Consider the following 22,839-nt stretch of genomic DNA (forward strand, 5'->3'; position numbering starts at 1 on the left):
AAATTATTTGTAAGTACTTATCTGAACATAGCATGTGACATGTCTTGGGTTTTATCCATCAGAAAAACTCTGCTGGGCATCATAAAACTTTGCACAGCAATTTCCAAGCAAGTATACTTAGAAAAATATTGACTATTAGGAAATATTTTATTTATGCTAATTTTTCCTCCTTGTATACATTAGTGACTGCTTTAAAAGAACACCATTTTCACATAAAATAGTTAAGAAATCAAATAAAACAGACTTGTTTCAGTTGGCTCGTTAGTCTAGGGGTATGATTCTCGCTTTGGGTGCGAGAGGTCCCGGGTTCACATCCCGGACTACCCCTCTATTTCTTTTTTACGGTGCTTCTCATGGTTTATATATATCTGATTTTCGCAATTGGCTAAGTTAATAGCATCAACTGAGTTTTGTTTTTGCCATACTCCCAATAGAATTTGTACATACTTATGAATCTTGCCTTCATCATTTTTCAATTGCCTTTCTTCTAGTTATGTATGATTTACACATAGCTTTTGACAAGTCTTGGGTTTTATCGATCAGACAAGTCCAAACTCTGTAGCCATTTTTAAATCTTGTCACTGCACTTTCCAAATAAGCACACAAAGAAAACTATCAATAGAATCTTACGGAAACATTTTAGTTGTTCTAAAAATAAGAGCATACTTATTCAAATTTCAACTGTATTGTGGTATATTAGGAAAACTGCAGGTTCCCTACTGTCTAGATAGCTTTGAATGTTTTAAAAGAATAGTCTCATTTTGAAACACAAAAAGTTCAAAAATGAAATTGCAAGGTTTTCTTTTGCCTTTTTTCTTTGTCTGGAAGCATGATTTGTACATTGCATATGACAAGTCTTTAGCTTCGTCCATGAGAGAAGTCCAAACTCTGTAGGCACTCACAAATCTTGTCCCTGCACTTTTCCTATATGCATACTTAGAAAACTATCTACTGGACCATAAGGAAAAATTTTATTTATTCTACAAATTCATTTTTACATAAATGTATATGGTGTTTTTAAAAACAAAAAGCTATTTTCTTTAAATCAATTGAAAAATCAATAGAAAAATGTTCAGGTAGGTGGCTTGTTGGTCTAGGGTTAAGATTCTCGCTTAGGGTGTGAGAGGTCCCAGGTTCAAATCATGGACGAGCCCAAATTTTCAGATTCTTTGACTTAGTTTCATTATCTTATTGAAGTCAATTTCCTGAGTAAAATCTTCAATTGAATATTATTTTTTAAAAACTCACAAAATAGATTGGATTTACTTATTTGCACAATTGAATTTTGTTTTTTGTCAAACGGCTAAAATTATTTGTAATTACTTACCTGCACATAGCATGTGACATGTCTTGGGTTTTATCCATCAGAAAAACTCTGCTGGGCATCATAAAACTTTGCACAGCAATTTCCAAGCAAGTATACTTAGAAAAATATTGACTATTAGGAAATATTTTATTTATGCTAATATTTCCACCTTGTATACATTAGTGACTGCTTTAAAATAATACAATTTTCACATAAAAACAGTTAAGAAATCAAATAAAACATGCTTACTTGATGACTCTATCATTCTCACTTTGGGTGCGAGAGGTCACGGGTTCAAATCCCGGACGAGCCCAAATTTTTAGATTCTTTGACATGGTTCCATTATCTTATTGAAGTCAATTTCCAGAGTGAATTTCAACTGAATATTGTTTTTTCAAAACTCTCAAAATAGATTGGATTTACTTATTTGCACAATTGAATTTTGTTTTTTGTCAAACTGCTAAAATTATTTGTAATTACTTACCTGCACATAGCATGTGACATGTCTTGGGTTTTATCCATCAGAAAAACTCTGCTGGGCATCATAAAACTTTGCACAGCAATTTCCAAGCAAGTATACTTAGAAAAATATTGACTATTAGGAAATATTTTATTTATGCTATTATTTCCACCTTGTATACATTAGTGACTGCTTTACAATAATACAATTTTCACATAAAAACAGTTAAGAATTCAAATAAAACATGCTTACTTGATGACTCTATCATTCTCACTTTGGGTGCGAGAGGTCACGGGTTCAAATTCCGGATGTGCCCAAATTTTTAGATTCTTTGACATGGTTCCATTATCTTATTGAAGTCAATTTCCAGAGTGAATTTCAACTGAATATTGTTTTTTCAAAACTCTCAAAATAGATTGGATTTACTTATTTGCACAATTGAATTTTGTTTTTTGTCAAACTGCTAAAACTATTTGTAAGTACTTATCTGAACATAGCATGTGACATGTCTTGGGTTTTATCCATCAGAAAAACTCTGCTGGGCATCATAAAACTTTGCACAGCAATTTCCAAGCAAGTATACTTAGAAAAATATTGACTATTAGGAAATATTTTATTTATGCTATTATTTCCACGTTGTATACATTAGTGACTGCTTTAAAATAATACAATTTTCACATAAAAACAGTTAAGAAATCAAATAAAACATGCTTATTTGATGACTCTATCATTCTCACTTTGGGTGCGAGAGGTCAAGGGTTCAAATCCCGGACGAGCCCAAATTTTTAGATTCTTTGACATGGTTCCATTATCTTATTGAAGTCAATTTCCAGAGTGAATTTCAACTGAATATTGCTTTTTCAAAACTCTCAAAATAGATTGGATTTACTTATTTGCACAATTGAATTTTGTTTTTTGTCAAACTGCTAAAATTATTTGTAAGTACTTATCTGAACATAGCATGTGACATGTCTTGGGTTTTATCCATCAGAAAAACTCTGCTGGGCATCATAAAACTTTGCACAGCAATTTCCAAGCAAGTATACTTAGAAAAATATTGACTATTAGGAAATATTTTAATTATGCTAATTTTTCCTCCTTGTATACATTAGTGACTGCTTTAAAAGAACACCATTTTCACATAAAATAGTTAAGAAATCTAATAAAACAGACTTGTCTAAGTTGGCTCGTTAGTCTAGGGGTATGATTCTCGCTTTGGGTGCGAGAGGTCCCGGGTTCAAATCCCGGATTACCCCTCTATTTCTTTTTTACGGTGCTTCTCATGGTTTATATATATCTGATTTTCGCAATTGGCTAAGTTAATAGCATCAACTGAGTTTTGTTTTTGCCATACTCCCAATAGAATTTGTACATACTTATGAATCTTGCCTTCATCATTTTTCAATTGCCTTTCTTCTAGTTATGCATGATTTACACATAGCTTTTGACAAGTCTTGGGTTTTATCGATCAGACAAGTCCAAACTCTGTAGCCATTTTTAAATCTTGTCACTGCACTTTCCAAATAAGCACACAAAGAAAACTATCAATAGAATCTTACGGAAACATTTTAGTTGTTCTAAAAATAAGAGCATACTTATTCAAATTTCAACTGTATTGTGGTATATTAGGAAAACTGCAGGTTCCCTACTGTCTAGATAGCTTTGAATGTTTTAAAAGAATAGTCTCATTTTGAAACACAAAAAGTTCAAAAATGAAATTGCAAGGTTTTCTTTTGCCTTTCTTCTTTGTCTGGAAGCATGATTTGTACATTGCATATGACAAGTCTTTAGCTTCGTCCATGAGAGAAGTCCAAACTCTGTAGGCACTCACAAATCTTGTCCCTGCACTTTTCCTATATGCATACTTAGAAAACTATCTACTGGACCATAAGGAAAAATTTTATTTATTCTACAAATTCATTTTTACATAAATGTATATGGTGTTTTTAAAAACAAAAAGCTATTTTCTTTAAATCAATTGAAAAATCAATAGAAAAATGTTCAGGTAGGTGGCTTGTTGGTCTAGGGTTAAGATTCTCGCTTAGGATGTGAGAGGTCCCAGGTACAAATCAAGGACGAGCCCAAATTTTCAGATTCTTTGACATAGTTCCATTATCTTATTGAAGTCAATTTCCTGAGTAAAATCTTCAATTGAATATTATTTTTTAAAAACTCACAAAATAGATTGGATTTACTTATTTGCACAATTGAATTTTGTTTTTTGTCAAACGGCTAAAATTATTTGTAATTACTTACCTGCACATAGCATGTGACATGTCTTGGGTTTTATCCATCAGAAAAACTCTGCTGGGCATCATAAAACTTTGCACAGCAATTTCCAAGCAAGTATACTTAGAAAAATATTGACTATTAGGAAATATTTTATTTATGCTAATATTTCCACCTTGTATACATTAGTGACTGCTTTAAAATAATACAATTTTCACATAAAAACAGTTAAAAATCAAATAAAACATGCTTACTTGATGACTCTATCATTCTCACTTTGGGTGCGAGAGGTCACGGGTTCAAATCCCGGACGAGCCCAAATTTTTAGATTCTTTGACATGGTTCCATTATCTTATTGAAGTCAATTTCCAGAGTGAATTTCAACTGAATATTGTTTTTTCAAAACTCTCAAAATAGATTGGATTTACTTATTTGCACAATTGAATTTTGTTTTTTGTCAAACTGCTAAAATTATTTGTAATTACTTACATACACATAGCATGTGACATGTCTTGGGTTTTATCCATCAGAAATACTCTGCTGGGCATCATAAAACTTTGCACAGCAATTTCCAAGCAAGTATACTTAGAAAAATATTGACTATTAGGAAATATTTTATTTATGCTATTATTTCCACCTTGTATACATTAGTGACTGCTTTACAATAATACAATTTTCACATAAAAACAGTTAAGAAATCAAATAAAACATGCTTTTGATGACTCTATCATTCTCACTTTGGGTGCGTGAGGTCACGGGTTCAAATCCCGGACGAGCCCAAATTTTTAGATTCTTTGACATGGTTCCATTATCTTATTGAAGTCAATTTCCAGAGTGAATTTCAACTGAATATTGTTTTTTCAAAACTCTCAAAATAGATTGGATTTACTTATTTGCACAATTGAATTTTGTTTTTTGTCAAACTGCTAAAACTATTTGTAAGTACTTATCTGAACATAGCATGTGACATGTCTTGGGTTTTATCCATCAGAAAAACTCTGCTGGGCATCATAAAACTTTGCACAGCAATTTCCAAGCAAGTATACTTAGAAAAATATTGACTATTAGGAAATATTTTATTTATGCTAATTTTTCCTCCTTGTATACATTAGTGACTGCTTTAAAAGAACACCATTTTCACATAAAATAGTTAAGAAATCAAATAAAACAGACTTGTTTCAGTTGGCTCGTTAGTCTAGGGGTATGATTCTCGCTTTGGGTGCGAGAGGTCCCGGGTTCAAATCCCGGACGAGCCCTCTATTTCTTTTTTACGGTGCATCTCATGGTTTATATATATCTGATTTTCTCAATTGGCTAAGTTAATAGCATCAACTGAGTTTTGTTTTTGCCATACTCCCAATAGAATTTGTACATACTTATGAATCTTGCCTTCATCATTTTTCAATTGCCTTTCTTCTATTTATGCATGATTTACACATAGCTTTTGACAAGTCTTGGGTTTTATCGATCAGACAAGTCCAAACTCTGTAGCCATTTTTAAATCTTGTCACTGCACTTTCCAAATAAGCACACAAAGAAAACTATCAATAGAATCTTACGGAAACATTTTAGTTGTTCTAAAAATAAGAGCATACTTATTCAAATTTCAACTGTATTGTAGAATATTAGGAAACCTGCAGGTTCCCTACTGTCTAGATAGCTTTGAATGTTTTAAAAGAATAGTCTCATTTTGAAACACAAAAAGTTCAAAAATGAAATTGCAAGGTTTTCTTTTGCCTTTCTTCTGTGTCTGGAAGCATGATTTGTACATTGCATATGACAAGTCTTTAGCTTTGTCCATGAGAGAAGTCCAAACTCTGTAGGCACTCACAAATCTTGTCCCTGCACTTTTCCTATATGCATACTTAGAAAACTATCTACTGGACCATAAAGAAATATTTTATTTATTCTACAAATTCATTTTTACATAAATGTATATGGTGTTTTTAAAAACAAAAAGCTATTTTCATTAAATCAATTGAAAAATCAATAGAAAAATGTTCAGGTATGTGGCTTGTTGGTCTAGGGTTAAGATTCTCGCTTAGGGTGTGAGAGGTCCCAGGTTCAAATCATGGACGAGCCCAAATTTTCAGATTCTTTTACATAGTTCCATTATCTTATTGAAGTCAATTTCCTGAGTAAATTCTTCAATTGAATATTATTTTTTAAAAACTCACAAAATAGATTGGATATACTTATTTGCACAATTGAATTTTGTTTTTTGTCAAACTGCTAAAATTATTTGTAATTACTTACCTGCACATAGCATGTGACATGTCTTGGGTTTTATCCGTCAGAAAAACTCTGCTGGGCATCATAAAACTTTGCACAGCAATTTCCAAGCAAGTATACTTAGAAAAATATTGACTATTAGGAAATATTTTATTTATGCTAATATTTCCACCTTGTATACATTAGTGACTGCTTTAAAATAATACAATTTTCACATAAAAACAGTTAAAAATCAAATAAAACATGCTTACTTGATGACTCTATCATTTTTACTTTGGGTGCGAGAGGTCACGGGTTCAAATCCCGGACGAGCCCAAATTTTTAGATTCTTTGACATGGTTCCATTATCTTATTGAAGTAAATTTCCAGAGTGAATTTCAACTGAATATTGTTTTTTCAAAACTCTCAAAATAGATTGGATTTACTTATTTGCACAATTGAATTTTGTTTTTTGTCAAACTGCTAAAATTATTTGTAATTACTTACCTGCACATAGCATGTGACATGTCTTGGGTTTTATCCATCAGAAATACTCTGCTGGGCATCATAAAACTTTGCACAGCAATTTCCAAGCAAATATACTTAGAAAAATATTGACTATTAGGAAATATTTTATTTATGCTAATATTTCCACCTTGTATACATTAGTGACTGCTTTAAAATAATACAATTTTCACATAAAAACAGTTAAGAAATCAAATAAAACATGCTTACTTGATGACTCTATCATTCTCACTTTGGGTGCGAGAGGTCATGGGTTCAACTCCCGGACGTGCCCAAATTTTTAGATTCTTTGACATGGTTCCATTATCTTATTGAAGTCAATTTCCAGAGTGAATTTCAACTGAATATTGTTTTTCAAAACTCTCAAAATAGATTGGATTTACTTATTTGCACAATTAAATTTTGTTTTTTGTCAAACTGCTAAAATTATTTGTAAGTACTTATCTGAACATAGCATGTGACATATCTTGGGTTTTATCCATCAGAAAAACTCTGCTGGGCATCATAAAACTTTGCACAGCAATTTCCAAGCAAGTATACTTAGAAAAATATTGACTATTAGGAAATATTTTATTTATGCTATTATTTCCACCTTGTATACATTAGTGACTGCTTTAAAATAATAAAATTTTCACATAAAAACAGTAAAGAAATCAAATAAAACATGCTTATTTGATGACTCTATCATTCTCACTTTGGGTGCGAGAGGTCACGGGTTCAAATCCCGGACGAGCCCAAATTTTTAGATTCTTTGACATGGTTCCATTATCTTATTGAAGTCAATTTCCAGAGTGAATTTCAACTGAATATTGTTTTTTCAAAACTCTCAAAATAGATTGGATTTACTTATTTGCACAATTGAATTTTGTTTTTTGTCAAACTGCTAAAATTATTTGTAATTACTTACCTGCACATAGCATGTGACATGTCTTGGGTTTTATCCGTCAGAAAAACTCTGCTGGGCATCATAAAACTTTGCACAGCAATTTCCAAGCAAGTATACTTAGAAAAATATTGACTATTAGGAAATATTTTATTTATGCTAATATTTCCACCTTGTATACATTAGTGACTGCTTTAAAATAATACAATTTTCACATAAAAACAGTTAAGAAATCAAATAAAACATGCTTACTTGATGACTCTATCATTCTCACTTTGGGTGCGAGAGGTCACGGGTTCAAATCCCGGATGAGCCCAAATTTTTAGATTCTTTGACATGGTTCCATTATCTTATTGAAGTCAATTTCCAGAGTGAATTTCAACTGAATATTGTTTTTTCAAAACTCTCAAAATAGATTGGATTTACTTATTTGCACAATTGAATTTTGTTTTTTGTCAAACTGCTAAAATTATTTGTAATTACTTACCTGCACATAGCATGTGACATGTCTTGGGTTTTATCCGTCAGAAAAACTCTGCTGGGCATCATAAAACTTTGCACAGCAATTTCCAAGCAAGTATACTTAGAAAAATATTGACTATTAGGAAATTTTTTATTTATGCTAATATTTCCACCTTGTATACATTAGTGACTGCTTTAAAATAAAACAATTTTCACATAAAAACAGTTAAGAAATCAAATAAAACATGCTTACTTGATGACTCTATCATTCTCACTTTGGGTGCGAGAGGTCACGGGTTCAAATCCCGGACGAGCCCAAATTTTTAGATTCTTTGACATGGTTCCATTATCTTATTGAAGTCAATTTCCAGAGTGAATTTCAACTGAATATTGTTTTTTCAAAACTCTCAAAATAGATTGGATTTACTTATTTGCACAATTGAATTTTGTTTTTTGTCAAACTGCTAAAATTATTTGTAATTACTTACCTGCACATAGCATGTGACATGTCTTGGGTTTTATCCATCAGAAAAACTCTGCTGGGCATCATAAAACTTTGCACAGCAATTTCCAAGCAAGTATACTTAGAAAAATATTGACAATTAGGAAATATTTTATTTATGCTAATATTTCCACCTTGTATACATTAGTGACTGCTTTAAAATAATACAATTTTCACATAAAAACAGTTAAGAAATCAAATAAAACATGCTTACTTGATGACTCTATCATTCTCACTTTGGGTGCGAGAGGTCCCGGGTTCAAATCCCGGATGTGCCCAAATTTTTACATTCTTTGACATGGTTCCATTATCTTATTGAAGTCAATTTCCAGAGTGAATTTCAACTGAATATTGTTTTTTCAAAACTCTCAAAATAGATTGGATTTACTTATTTGCACAATTAAATTTTGTTTTTTGTCAAACTGCTAAAATTATTTGTAAGTACTTATCTGAACATAGCATGTGACATGTCTTGGGTTTTATCCATCAGAAAAACTCTGCTGGGCATCATAAAACTTTGCACAGCAATTTCCAAGCAAGTATACTTAGAAAAATATTGACTATTAGGAAATATTTTATTTATGCTAATTTTTCCTCCTTGTATACATTAGTGACCTCTTTAAAAGAACACCATTTTCACATAAAATAGTTAAGAAATCAAATAAAACAGACTTGTTTCAGTTGGCTCGTTAGTCTAGGGGTATGATTCTCGCTTTGGGTGCGAGAGGTCCCGGGTTCAAATCCCGGACTACCCCTCTATTTCTTTTTTACGGTGCTTCTCATGGTTTATATATATCTGATTTTCGCAATTGGCTAAGTTAATAGCATCAACTGAGTTTTGTTTTTGCCATACTCCCAATAGATTTTGTACATAGTTATGAATCTTGCCTTCATCATTTTTCAATTGCCTTTCTTCTAGTTATGCATGATTTACACATAGCTTTTGACAAGTCTTGGGTTTTATCGATCAGACAAGTCCAAACTCTGTAGCCATTTTTAAATCTTGTCACTGCACTTTCCAAATAAGCACACAAAGAAAACTATCAATAGAATCTTACGGAAACATTTTAGTTGTTCTAAAAATAAGAGCATACTTATTCAAATTTCAACTGTATTGTGGTATATTAGGAAAACTGCAGGTTCCCTACTGTCTAGATAGCTTTGAATGTTTTAAAAGAATAGTCTCATTTTGAAACACAAAAAGTTCAAAAATGAAATTGCAAGGTTTTCTTTTGCCTTTCTTCTTTGTCTGGAAGCATGATTTGTACATTGCATATGACAAGTCTTTTGCTTCGTCCATGAGAGAAGTCCAAACTCTGTAGGCACTCACAAATCTTGTCCCTGCACTTTTCCTATATGCATACTTAGAAAACTATCTACTGGACCATAAGGAAAAATTTTATTTATTCTACAAATTCATATTTACATAAATGTATATGGTGTTTTTAAAAACAAAAAGCTATTTTCTTTAAATCAATTGAAAAATCAATAGGAAAATGTTCAGGTAGGTGGCTTGTTGGTCTAGGGTTAAGATTCTCGCTTAGGGTGTGAGAGGTCCCAGGTTCAAATCATGGACGAGCCCAAATTTTCAGATTCTTTGACTTAGTTTCATTATCTTATTGAAGTCAATTTCCTGAGTAAAATCTTCAATTGAATATTATTTTTTAAAAACTCACAAAATAGATTGGATTTACTTATTTGCACAATTGAATTTTGTTTTTTGTCAAACGGCTAAAATTATTTGTAATTACTTACCTGCACATAGCATGTGACATGTCTTGGGTTTTATCCATCAGAAAAACTCTGCTGGGCATCATAAAACTTTGCACAGCAATTTCCAAGCAAGTATACTTAGAAAAATATTGACTATTAGGAAATATTTTATTTATGCTAATATTTCCACCTTGTATACATTAGTGACTGCTTTAAAATAATACAATTTTCACATAAAAACAGTTAAGAAATCAAATAAAACATGCTTTTGATGACTCTATCATTCTCACTTTGGGTGCGAGAGGTCACGGGTTCAAATCCCGGACGAGCCCAAATTTTTAGATTCTTTGACATGGTTCCATTATCTTATTGAAGTCAATTTCCAGAGTGAATTTCAACTGAATATTGTTTTTTCAAAACTCTCAAAATAGATTGGATTTACTTATTTGCACAATTGAATTTTGTTTTTTGTCAAACTGCTAAAACTATTTGTAAGTACTTATCTGAACATAGCATGTGACATGTCTTGGGTTTTATCCATCAGAAAAACTCTGCTGGGCATCATAAAACTTTGCACAGCAATTTCCAAGCAAGTATACTTAGAAAAATATTGACTATTAGGAAATATTTTATTTATGCTAATTTTTCCTCCTTGTATACATTAGTGACTGCTTTAAAAGAACACCATTTTCACATAAAATAGTTAAGAAATCAAATAAAACAGACTTGTTTCAGTTGGCTCGTTAGTCTAGCGGTATGATTCTCGCTTTTGGTGCGAGAGGTCCCGGGTTCAAATCCCGGACGAGCCCTCTATTTCTTTTTTACGGTGCTTCTCATGGTTTATATATATCAGATTTTCTCAATTGGCTAAGTTAATAGCATCAACTGAGTTTTGTTTTTGCCATACTCCCAATAGAATTTGTACATACTTATGAATCTTGCCTTCATCATTTTTCAATTGCCTTTCTTCTATTTATGCATGATTTACACATAGCTTTTGACAAGTCTTGGGTTTTATCGATCAGACAAGTCCAAACTCTGCAGCCATTTTTAAATCTTGTCACTGCACTTTCCAAATAAGCACACAAAGAAAACTATCAATAGAATCTTACGGAAACATTTTAGTTGTTCTAAAAATAAGAGCATACTTATTCAAATTTCAACTGTATTGTGGTATATTAGGAAAACTGCAGGTTCCCTACTGTCTAGATAGCTTTGAATGTTTTAAAAGAATAGTCTCATTTTGAAACACAAAAAGTTCAAAAATGAAATTGAAAGGTTTTCTTTTGCCTTTCTTCTGTGTCTGGAAGCATGATTTGTACATTGCATATGACAAGTCTTTAGCTTCATCCATGAGAGAAGTCCAAACTCTGGAGGCACTCACAAATCTTGTCCCTGCACTTTTCCTATATGCATACTTAGAAAACTATCTACTGGACCATAAGGAAATATTTTATTTATTCTACAAATTCATTTTTACATAAATGTGTATGGTGTTTTTAAAAACAAAAAGCTATTTTCATTAAATCAATTGAAAAATCAATAGAAAAATGTCCAGGTATGTGGCTTGTTGGTCTAGGGTTAAGATTCTCGCTTAGGGTGTGAGAGGTCCCAGGTTCAAATCATGGACGAGCCCAAATTTTCAGATTCTTTTACATAGTTCCATTATCTTATTGAAGTCAATTTCCTGAGTAAATTCTTCAATTGAATATTATTTTTTAAAAACTCACAAAATAGATTGGATATACTTATTTGCACAATTGAATTTTGTTTTTTGTCAAACTGCTAAAATTATTTGTAATTACTTACCTGCACATAGCATGTGACATGTCTTGGGTTTTATCCGTCAGAAAAACTCTGCTGGGCATCATAAAACTTTGCACAGCAATTTCCAAGCAAGTATACTTAGAAAAATATTGACTATTAGGAAATATTTTATTTATGCTAATATTTCCACCTTGTATACATTAGTGACTGCTTTAAAATAATACAATTTTCACATAAAAACAGTTAAAAATCAAATAAAACATGCTTACTTGATGACTCTATCATTTTTACTTTGGGTGCGAGAGGTCACGGGTTCAAATCCCGGACGAGCCCAAATTTTTAGATTCTTTGACATGGTTCCATTATCTTATTGAAGTAAATTTCCAGAGTGAATTTCAACTGAATATTGTTTTTTCAAAACTCTCAAAATAGATTGGATTTACTTATTTGCACAATTGAATTTTGTTTTTTGTCAAACTGCTAAAATTATTTGTAATTACTTACCTGCACATAGCATGTGACATGTCTTGGGTTTTATCCATCAGAAATACTCTGCTGGGCATCATAAAACTTTGCACAGCAATTTCCAAGCAAATATACTTAGAAAAATATTGACTATTAGGAAATATTTTATTTATGCTAATATTTCCACCTTGTATACATTAGTGACTGCTTTAAAATAATACAATTTTCACATAAAAACAGTTAAGAAATCAAATAAAACATGCTTACTTGATGACTCTATCATTCTCACTTTGGGTGCGAGAGGTCATGGGTTCAACTCCCGGACGTGCCCAAATTTTTAGATTCTTTGACATGGTTCCATTATCTTATTGAAGTCAATTTCCAGAGTGAATTTCAACTGAATATTGTTTTTCAAAACTCTCAAAATAGATTGGATTTACTTATTTGCACAATTAAATTTTGTTTTTTGTCAAACTGCTAAAATTATTTGTAAGTACTTATCTGAACATAGCATGTGACATATCTTGGGTTTTATCCATCAGAAAAACTCTGCTGGGCATCATAAAACTTTGCACAGCAATTTCCAAGCAAGTATACTTAGAAAAATATTGACTATTAGGAAATATTTTATTTATGCTATTATTTCCACCTTGTATACATTAGTGACTGCTTTAAAATAATAAAATTTTCACATAAAAACAGTAAAGAAATCAAATAAAACATGCTTATTTGATGACTCTATCATTCTCACTTTGGGTGCGAGAGGTCACGGGTTCAAATCCCGGACGAGCCCAAATTTTTAGATTCTTTGACATGGTTCCATTATCTTATTGAAGTCAATTTCCAGAGTGAATTTCAACTGAATATTGTTTTTTCAAAACTCTCAAAATAGATTGGATTTACTTATTTGCACAATTGAATTTTGTTTTTTGTCAAACTGCTAAAATTATTTGTAATTACTTACCTGCACATAGCATGTGACATGTCTTGGGTTTTATCCGTCAGAAAAACTCTGCTGGGCATCATAAAACTTTGCACAGCAATTTCCAAGCAAGTATACTTAGAAAAATATTGACTATTAGGAAATATTTTATTTATGCTAATATTTCCACCTTGTATACATTAGTGACTGCTTTAAAATAATACAATTTTCACATAAAAACAGTTAAGAAATCAAATAAAACATGCTTACTTGATGACTCTATCATTCTCACTTTGGGTGCGAGAGGTCACGGGTTCAAATCCCGGATGAGCCCAAATTTTTAGATTCTTTGACATGGTTCCATTATCTTATTGAAGTCAATTTCCAGAGTGAATTTCAACTGAATATTGTTTTTTCAAAACTCTCAAAATAGATTGGATTTACTTATTTGCACAATTGAATTTTGTTTTTTGTCAAACTGCTAAAATTATTTGTAATTACTTACCTGCACATAGCATGTGACATGTCTTGGGTTTTATCCGTCAGAAAAACTCTGCTGGGCATCATAAAACTTTGCACAGCAATTTCCAAGCAAGTATACTTAGAAAAATATTGACTATTAGGAAATTTTTTATTTATGCTAATATTTCCACCTTGTATACATTAGTGACTGCTTTAAAATAAAACAATTTTCACATAAAAACAGTTAAGAAATCAAATAAAACATGCTTACTTGATGACTCTATCATTCTCACTTTGGGTGCGAGAGGTCACGGGTTCAAATCCCGGACGAGCCCAAATTTTTAGATTCTTTGACATGGTTCCATTATCTTATTGAAGTCAATTTCCAGAGTGAATTTCAACTGAATATTGTTTTTTCAAAACTCTCAAAATAGATTGGATTTACTTATTTGCACAATTGAATTTTGTTTTTTGTCAAACTGCTAAAATTATTTGTAATTACTTACCTGCACATAGCATGTGACATGTCTTGGGTTTTATCCATCAGAAAAACTCTGCTGGGCATCATAAAACTTTGCACAGCAATTTCCAAGCAAGTATACTTAGAAAAATATTGACAATTAGGAAATATTTTATTTATGCTAATATTTCCACCTTGTATACATTAGTGACTGCTTTAAAATAATACAATTTTCACATAAAAACAGTTAAGAAATCAAATAAAACATGCTTACTTGATGACTCTATCATTCTCACTTTGGGTGCGAGAGGTCCCGGGTTCAAATCCCGGATGTGCCCAAATTTTTACATTCTTTGACATGGTTCCATTATCTTATTGAAGTCAATTTCCAGAGTGAATTTCAACTGAATATTGTTTTTTCAAAACTCTCAAAATAGATTGGATTTACTTATTTGCACAATTAAATTTTGTTTTTTGTCAAACTGCTAAAATTATTTGTAAGTACTTATCTGAACATAGCATGTGACATGTCTTGGGTTTTATCCATCAGAAAAACTCTGCTGGGCATCATAAAACTTTGCACAGCAATTTCCAAGCAAGTATACTTAGAAAAATATTGACTATTAGGAAATATTTTATTTATGCTAATTTTTCCTCCTTGTATACATTAGTGACCTCTTTAAAAGAACACCATTTTCACATAAAATAGTTAAGAAATCAAATAAAACAGACTTGTTTCAGTTGGCTCGTTAGTCTAGGGGTATGATTCTCGCTTTGGGTGCGAGAGGTCCCGGGTTCAAATCCCGGACTACCCCTCTATTTCTTTTTTACGGTGCTTCTCATGGTTTATATATATCTGATTTTCGCAATTGGCTAAGTTAATAGCATCAACTGAGTTTTGTTTTTGCCATACTCCCAATAGATTTTGTACATAGTTATGAATCTTGCCTTCATCATTTTTCAATTGCCTTTCTTCTAGTTATGCATGATTTACACATAGCTTTTGACAAGTCTTGGGTTTTATCGATCAGACAAGTCCAAACTCTGTAGCCATTTTTAAATCTTGTCACTGCACTTTCCAAATAAGCACACAAAGAAAACTATCAATAGAATCTTACGGAAACATTTTAGTTGTTCTAAAAATAAGAGCATACTTATTCAAATTTCAACTGTATTGTGGTATATTAGGAAAACTGCAGGTTCCCTACTGTCTAGATAGCTTTGAATGTTTTAAAAGAATAGTCTCATTTTGAAACACAAAAAGTTCAAAAATGAAATTGCAAGGTTTTCTTTTGCCTTTCTTCTTTGTCTGGAAGCATGATTTGTACATTGCATATGACAAGTCTTTTGCTTCGTCCATGAGAGAAGTCCAAACTCTGTAGGCACTCACAAATCTTGTCCCTGCACTTTTCCTATATGCATACTTAGAAAACTATCTACTGGACCATAAGGAAAAATTTTATTTATTCTACAAATTCATATTTACATAAATGTATATGGTGTTTTTAAAAACAAAAAGCTATTTTCTTTAAATCAATTGAAAAATCAATAGGAAAATGTTCAGGTAGGTGGCTTGTTGGTCTAGGGTTAAGATTCTCGCTTAGGGTGTGAGAGGTCCCAGGTTCAAATCATGGACGAGCCCAAATTTTCAGATTCTTTGACTTAGTTTCATTATCTTATTGAAGTCAATTTCCTGAGTAAAATCTTCAATTGAATATTATTTTTTAAAAACTCACAAAATAGATTGGATTTACTTATTTGCACAATTGAATTTTGTTTTTTGTCAAACGGCTAAAATTATTTGTAATTACTTACCTGCACATAGCATGTGACATGTCTTGGGTTTTATCCATCAGAAAAACTCTGCTGGGCATCATAAAACTTTGCACAGCAATTTCCAAGCAAGTATACTTAGAAAAATATTGACTATTAGGAAATATTTTATTTATGCTAATATTTCCACCTTGTATACATTAGTGACTGCTTTAAAATAATACAATTTTCACATAAAAACAGTTAAGAAATCAAATAAAACATGCTTTTGATGACTCTATCATTCTCACTTTGGGTGCGAGAGGTCACGGGTTCAAATCCCGGACGAGCCCAAATTTTTAGATTCTTTGACATGGTTCCATTATCTTATTGAAGTCAATTTCCAGAGTGAATTTCAACTGAATATTGTTTTTTCAAAACTCTCAAAATAGATTGGATTTACTTATTTGCACAATTGAATTTTGTTTTTTGTCAAACTGCTAAAACTATTTGTAAGTACTTATCTGAACATAGCATGTGACATGTCTTGGGTTTTATCCATCAGAAAAACTCTGCTGGGCATCATAAAACTTTGCACAGCAATTTCCAAGCAAGTATACTTAGAAAAATATTGACTATTAGGAAATATTTTATTTATGCTAATTTTTCCTCCTTGTATACATTAGTGACTGCTTTAAAAGAACACCATTTTCACATAAAATAGTTAAGAAATCAAATAAAACAGACTTGTTTCAGTTGGCTCGTTAGTCTAGCGGTATGATTCTCGCTTTTGGTGCGAGAGGTCCCGGGTTCAAATCCCGGACGAGCCCTCTATTTCTTTTTTACGGTGCTTCTCATGGTTTATATATATCAGATTTTCTCAATTGGCTAAGTTAATAGCATCAACTGAGTTTTGTTTTTGCCATACTCCCAATAGAATTTGTACATACTTATGAATCTTGCCTTCATCATTTTTCAATTGCCTTTCTTCTATTTATGCATGATTTACACATAGCTTTTGACAAGTCTTGGGTTTTATCGATCAGACAAGTCCAAACTCTGCAGCCATTTTTAAATCTTGTCACTGCACTTTCCAAATAAGCACACAAAGAAAACTATCAATAGAATCTTACGGAAACATTTTAGTTGTTCTAAAAATAAGAGCATACTTATTCAAATTTCAACTGTATTGTGGTATATTAGGAAAACTGCAGGTTCCCTACTGTCTAGATAGCTTTGAATGTTTTAAAAGAATAGTCTCATTTTGAAACACAAAAAGTTCAAAAATGAAATTGAAAGGTTTTCTTTTGCCTTTCTTCTGTGTCTGGAAGCATGATTTGTACATTGCATATGACAAGTCTTTAGCTTCATCCATGAGAGAAGTCCAAACTCTGGAGGCACTCACAAATCTTGTCCCTGCACTTTTCCTATATGCATACTTAGAAAACTATCTACTGGACCATAAGGAAATATTTTATTTATTCTACAAATTCATTTTTACATAAATGTGTATGGTGTTTTTAAAAACAAAAAGCTATTTTCATTAAATCAATTGAAAAATCAATAGAAAAATGTCCAGGTATGTGGCTTGTTGGTCTAGGGTTAAGATTCTCGCTTAGGGTGTGAGAGGTCCCAGGTTCAAATCATGGACGAGCCCAAATTTTCAGATTCTTTTACATAGTTCCATTATCTTATTGAAGTCAATTTCCTGAGTAAATTCTTCAATTGAATATTATTTTTTAAAAACTCACAAAATAGATTGGATATACTTATTTGCACAATTGAATTTTGTTTTTTGTCAAACTGCTAAAATTATTTGTAATTACTTACCTGCACATAGCATGTGACATGTCTTGGGTTTTATCCATCAGAAAAACTCTGCTGGGCATCATAAAACTTTGCACAGCAATTTCCAAGCAAGTATACTTAGAAAAATATTGACTATTAGGAAATATTTTATTTATGCTAATATTTCCACCTTGTATACATTAGTGACTGCTTTAAAATAATACAATTTTCACATAAAAACAGTTAAAAATCAAATAAAACATGCTTACTTGATGACTCTATCATTCTCACTTTGGGTGCGAGAGGTCACGGGTTCAAATCCCGGACGAGCCCAAATTTTTAGATTCTTTGACATGGTTCCATTATCTTATTGAAGTCAATTTCCAGAGTGAATTTCAACTGAATATTGTTTTTTCAAAACTCTCAAAATAGATTGGATTTACTTATTTGCACAATTGAATTTTGTTTTTTGTCAAACTGCTAAAATTATTTGTAATTACTTACCTGCACATAGCATGTGACATGTCTTGGGTTTTATCCATCAGAAATACTCTGCTGGGCATCATAAAACTTTGCACAGCAATTTCCAAGCAAATATACTTAGAAAAATATTGACTATTAGGAAATATTTTATTTATGCTAATATTTCCACCTTGTATACATTAGTGACTGCTTTAAAATAATACAATTTTCACATAAAAACAGTTAAGAAATCAAATAAAACATGCTTACTTGATGACTCTATCATTCTCACTTTGGGTGCGAGAGGTCATGGGTTCAACTCCCGGACGTGCCCAAATTTTTAGATTCTTTGACATGGTTCCATTATCTTATTGAAGTCAATTTCCAGAGTGAATTTCAACTGAATATTGTTTTTCAAAACTCTCAAAATAGATTGGATTTACTTATTTGCACAATTAAATTTTGTTTTTTGTCAAACTGCTAAAATTATTTGTAAGTACTTATCTGAACATAGCATGTGACATATCTTGGGTTTTATCCATCAGAAAAACTCTGCTGGGCATCATAAAACTTTGCACAGCAATTTCCAAGCAAGTATACTTAGAAAAATATTGACTATTAGGAAATATTTTATTTATGCTATTATTTCCACCTTGTATACATTAGTGACTGCTTTAAAATAATAAAATTTTCACATAAAAACAGTAAAGAAATCAAATAAAACATGCTTATTTGATGACTCTATCATTCTCACTTTGGGTGCGAGAGGTCACGGGTTCAAATCCCGGACGAGCCCAAATTTTTAGATTCTTTGACATGGTTCCATTATCTTATTGAAGTCAATTTCCAGAGTGAATTTCAACTGAATATTGTTTTTTCAAAACTCTCAAAATAGATTGGATTTACTTATTTGCACAATTGAATTTTGTTTTTTGTCAAACTGCTAAAATTATTTGTAATTACTTACCTGCACATAGCATGTGACATGTCTTGGGTTTTATCCATCAGAAATACTCTGCTGGGCATCATAAAACTTTGCACAGCAATTTCCAAGCAAATATACTTAGAAAAATATTGACTATTAGGAAATATTTTATTTATGCTAATATTTCCACCTTGTATACATTAGTGACTGCTTTAAAATAATACAATTTTCACATAAAAACAGTTAAGAAATCAAATAAAACATGCTTACTTGATGACTCTATCATTCTCACTTTGGGTGCGAGAGGTCATGGGTTCAACTCCCGGACGTGCCCAAATTTTTAGATTCTTTGACATGGTTCCATTATCTTATTGAAGTCAATTTCCAGAGTGAATTTCAACTGAATATTGTTTTTCAAAACTCTCAAAATAGATTGGATTTACTTATTTGCACAATTAAATTTTGTTTTTTGTCAAACTGCTAAAATTATTTGTAAGTACTTATCTGAACATAGCATGTGACATATCTTGGGTTTTATCCATCAGAAAAACTCTGCTGGGCATCATAAAACTTTGCACAGCAATTTCCAAGCAAGTATACTTAGAAAAATATTGACTATTAGGAAATATTTTATTTATGCTATTATTTCCACCTTGTATACATTAGTGACTGCTTTAAAATAATAAAATTTTCACATAAAAACAGTAAAGAAATCAAATAAAACATGCTTATTTGATGACTCTATCATTCTCACTTTGGGTGCGAGAGGTCACGGGTTCAAATCCCGGACGAGCCCAAATTTTTAGATTCTTTGACATGGTTCCATTATCTTATTGAAGTCAATTTCCAGAGTGAATTTCAACTGAATATTGTTTTTTCAAAACTCTCAAAATAGATTGGATTTACTTATTTGCACAATTGAATTTTGTTTTTTGTCAAACTGCTAAAATTATTTGTATTTACTTACCTGCACATAGCATGTGACATGTCTTGGGTTTTATCCGTCAGAAAAACTCTGCTGGGCATCATAAAACTTTGCACAGCAATTTCCAAGCAAGTATACTTAGAAAAATATTGACTATTAGGAAATATTTTATTTATGCTAATATTTCCACCTTGTATACATTAGTGACTGCTTTAAAATAATACAATTTTCACATAAAAACAGTTAAGAAATCAAATAAAACATGCTTACTTGATGACTCTATCATTCTCACTTTGGGTGCGAGAGGTCACGGGTTCAAATCCCGGACGAGCCCAAATTTTTAGATTCTTTGACATGGTTCCATTATCTTATTGAAGTCAATTTCCAGAGTGAATTTCAACTGAATATTGTTTTTTCAAAACTCTCAAAATAGATTGGATTTACTTATTTGCACAATTGAATTTTGTTTTTTGTCAAACTGCTAAAATTATTTGTAATTACTTACCTGCACATAGCATGTGACATGTCTTGGGTTTTATCCATCAGAAATACTCTGCTGGGCATCATAAAACTTTGCACAGCAATTTCCAAGCAAATATACTTAGAAAAATATTGACTATTAGGAAATATTTTATTTATGCTAATATTTCCACCTTGTATACATTAGTGACTGCTTTAAAATAATACAATTTTCACATAAAAACAGTTAAGAAATCAAATAAAACATGCTTACTTGATGACTCTATCATTCTCACTTTGGGTGCGAGAGGTCATGGGTTCAACTCCCAGACGTGCCCACATTTTTAGATTCTTTGACATGGTTCCATTATCTTATTGAAGTCAATTTCCAGAGTGAATTTCAACTGAATATTGTTTTTTCAAAACTCTCAAAATAGATTGGATTTACTTATTTGCACAATTAAATTTTGTTTTTTGTCAAACTGCTAAAATTATTTGTAAGTACTTATCTGAACATAGCATGTGACATGTCTTGGGATATATCCATCAGAAAAACTCTGCTGGGCATCATAAAACTTTGCACAGCAATTTCCAAGCAAGTATACTTAGAAAAATATTGACTATTAGGAAATATTTTATTTATGCTAATTTTTCCTCCTTGTATACATTAGTGACTGCTTTAAAAGAACACCATTTTCACATAAAATAGTTAAGAAATCAAATAAAACAGACTTGTTTCAGTTGGCTCGTTAGTCTAGGGGTATGATTCTCGCTTTGGGTGCGAGAGGTCCCGGGTTCAAATCCCGGACGAGCCCTCTATTTCTTTTTTACGGTGCATCTCATGGTTTATATATATCTGATTTTCTCAATTGGCTAAGTTAATAGCATCAACTGAGTTTTGTTTTTGCCATACTCCCAATAGAATTTGTACATACTTATGAATCTTGCCTTCATCATTTTTCAATTGCCTTTCTTCTATTTATGCATGATTTACACATAGCTTTTGACAAGTCTTGGGTTTTATCGATCAGACAAGTCCAAACTCTGTAGCCATTTTTAAATCTTGTCACTGCACTTTCCAAATAAGCACACAAAGAAAACTATCAATAGAATCTTACGGAAACATTTTAGTTGTTCTAAAAATAAGAGCATACTTATTCAAATTTCAACTGTATTGTAGAATATTAGGAAACCTGCAGGTTCCCTACTGTCTAGATAGCTTTGAATGTTTTAAAAGAATAGTCTCATTTTGAAACACAAAAAGTTCAAAAATGAAATTGCAAGGTTTTCTTTTGCCTTTCTTCTGTGTCTGGAAGCATGATTTGTACATTGCATATGACAAGTCTTTAGCTTTGTCCATGAGAGAAGTCCAAACTCTGTAGGCACTCACAAATCTTGTCCCTGCACTTTTCCTATATGCATACTTAGAAAACTATCTACTGGACCATAAGGAAATATTTTATTTATTCTACAAATTCATTTTTACATAAATGTATATGGTGTTTTTAAAAACAAAAAGCTATTTTCATTAAATCAATTGAAAAATCAATAGAAAAATGTTCAGGTATGTGGCTTGTTGGTCTAGGGTTAAGATTCTCGCTTAGGGTGTGAGAGGTCCCAGGTTCAAATCATGGATGAGCCCAAATTTTCAGATTCTTTTACATAGTTCCATTATCTTATTGAAGTCAATTTCCTGAGTAAATTCTTCAATTGAATATTATTTTTTAAAAACTCACAAAATAGATTGGATATACTTATTTGCACAATTGAATTTTGTTTTTTGTCAAACTGCTAAAATTATTTGTAATTACTTACCTGCACATAGCATGTGACATGTCTTGGGTTTTATCCGTCAGAAAAACTCTGCTTGGCATCATAAAACTTTGCACAGCAATTTCCAAGCAAGAATACTTAGAAAAATATTGACTATTAGGAAATATTTTATTTATGCTAATATTTCCACCTTGTATACATTAGTGACTGCTTTAAAATAATAAAATTTTCACATAAAAACAGTTAAAAATCAAATAAAACATGCTTACTTGATGACTCTATCATTCTCACTTTGGGTGCGAGAGGTCACGGGTTCAAATCCCGGACGAGCCCAAATTTTTAGATTCTTTGACATGGTTCCATTATCTTATTGAAGTCAATTTCCAGA

General features: G+C 31.6%; 4 non-coding genes across 4 annotated transcripts; all 4 read left to right on the plus strand.

Annotated features, from left to right (window-relative positions):
- Positions 1 to 5,179: 5,179 nt before the first annotated feature.
- Positions 5,180 to 5,251, plus strand: TRNAP-UGG (transfer RNA proline (anticodon UGG)). The gene has a single exon. It is a non-coding gene; the product is annotated as a tRNA-Pro (tRNA).
- A 5,777-nt stretch (positions 5,252 to 11,028) lies between these two features.
- TRNAQ-UUG (transfer RNA glutamine (anticodon UUG)) lies at positions 11,029 to 11,100 on the plus strand. Its single transcript has one exon. It is a non-coding gene; the product is annotated as a tRNA-Gln (tRNA).
- Positions 11,101 to 16,877: 5,777 nt separating this feature from the next.
- Positions 16,878 to 16,949, plus strand: TRNAQ-UUG (transfer RNA glutamine (anticodon UUG)). Its single transcript has one exon. It is a non-coding gene; the product is annotated as a tRNA-Gln (tRNA).
- A 4,472-nt stretch (positions 16,950 to 21,421) lies between these two features.
- TRNAP-UGG (transfer RNA proline (anticodon UGG)) lies at positions 21,422 to 21,493 on the plus strand. The gene has a single exon. It is a non-coding gene; the product is annotated as a tRNA-Pro (tRNA).
- Positions 21,494 to 22,839: the final 1,346 nt, after the last annotated feature.

This window comes from Taudactylus pleione, unplaced genomic scaffold (assembly GCF_031769625.1).
Source record: "Taudactylus pleione unplaced genomic scaffold, aTauple2 ptg000317l, whole genome shotgun sequence".
Classification (NCBI taxonomy): domain Eukaryota; kingdom Metazoa; phylum Chordata; class Amphibia; order Anura; family Myobatrachidae; genus Taudactylus; species Taudactylus pleione.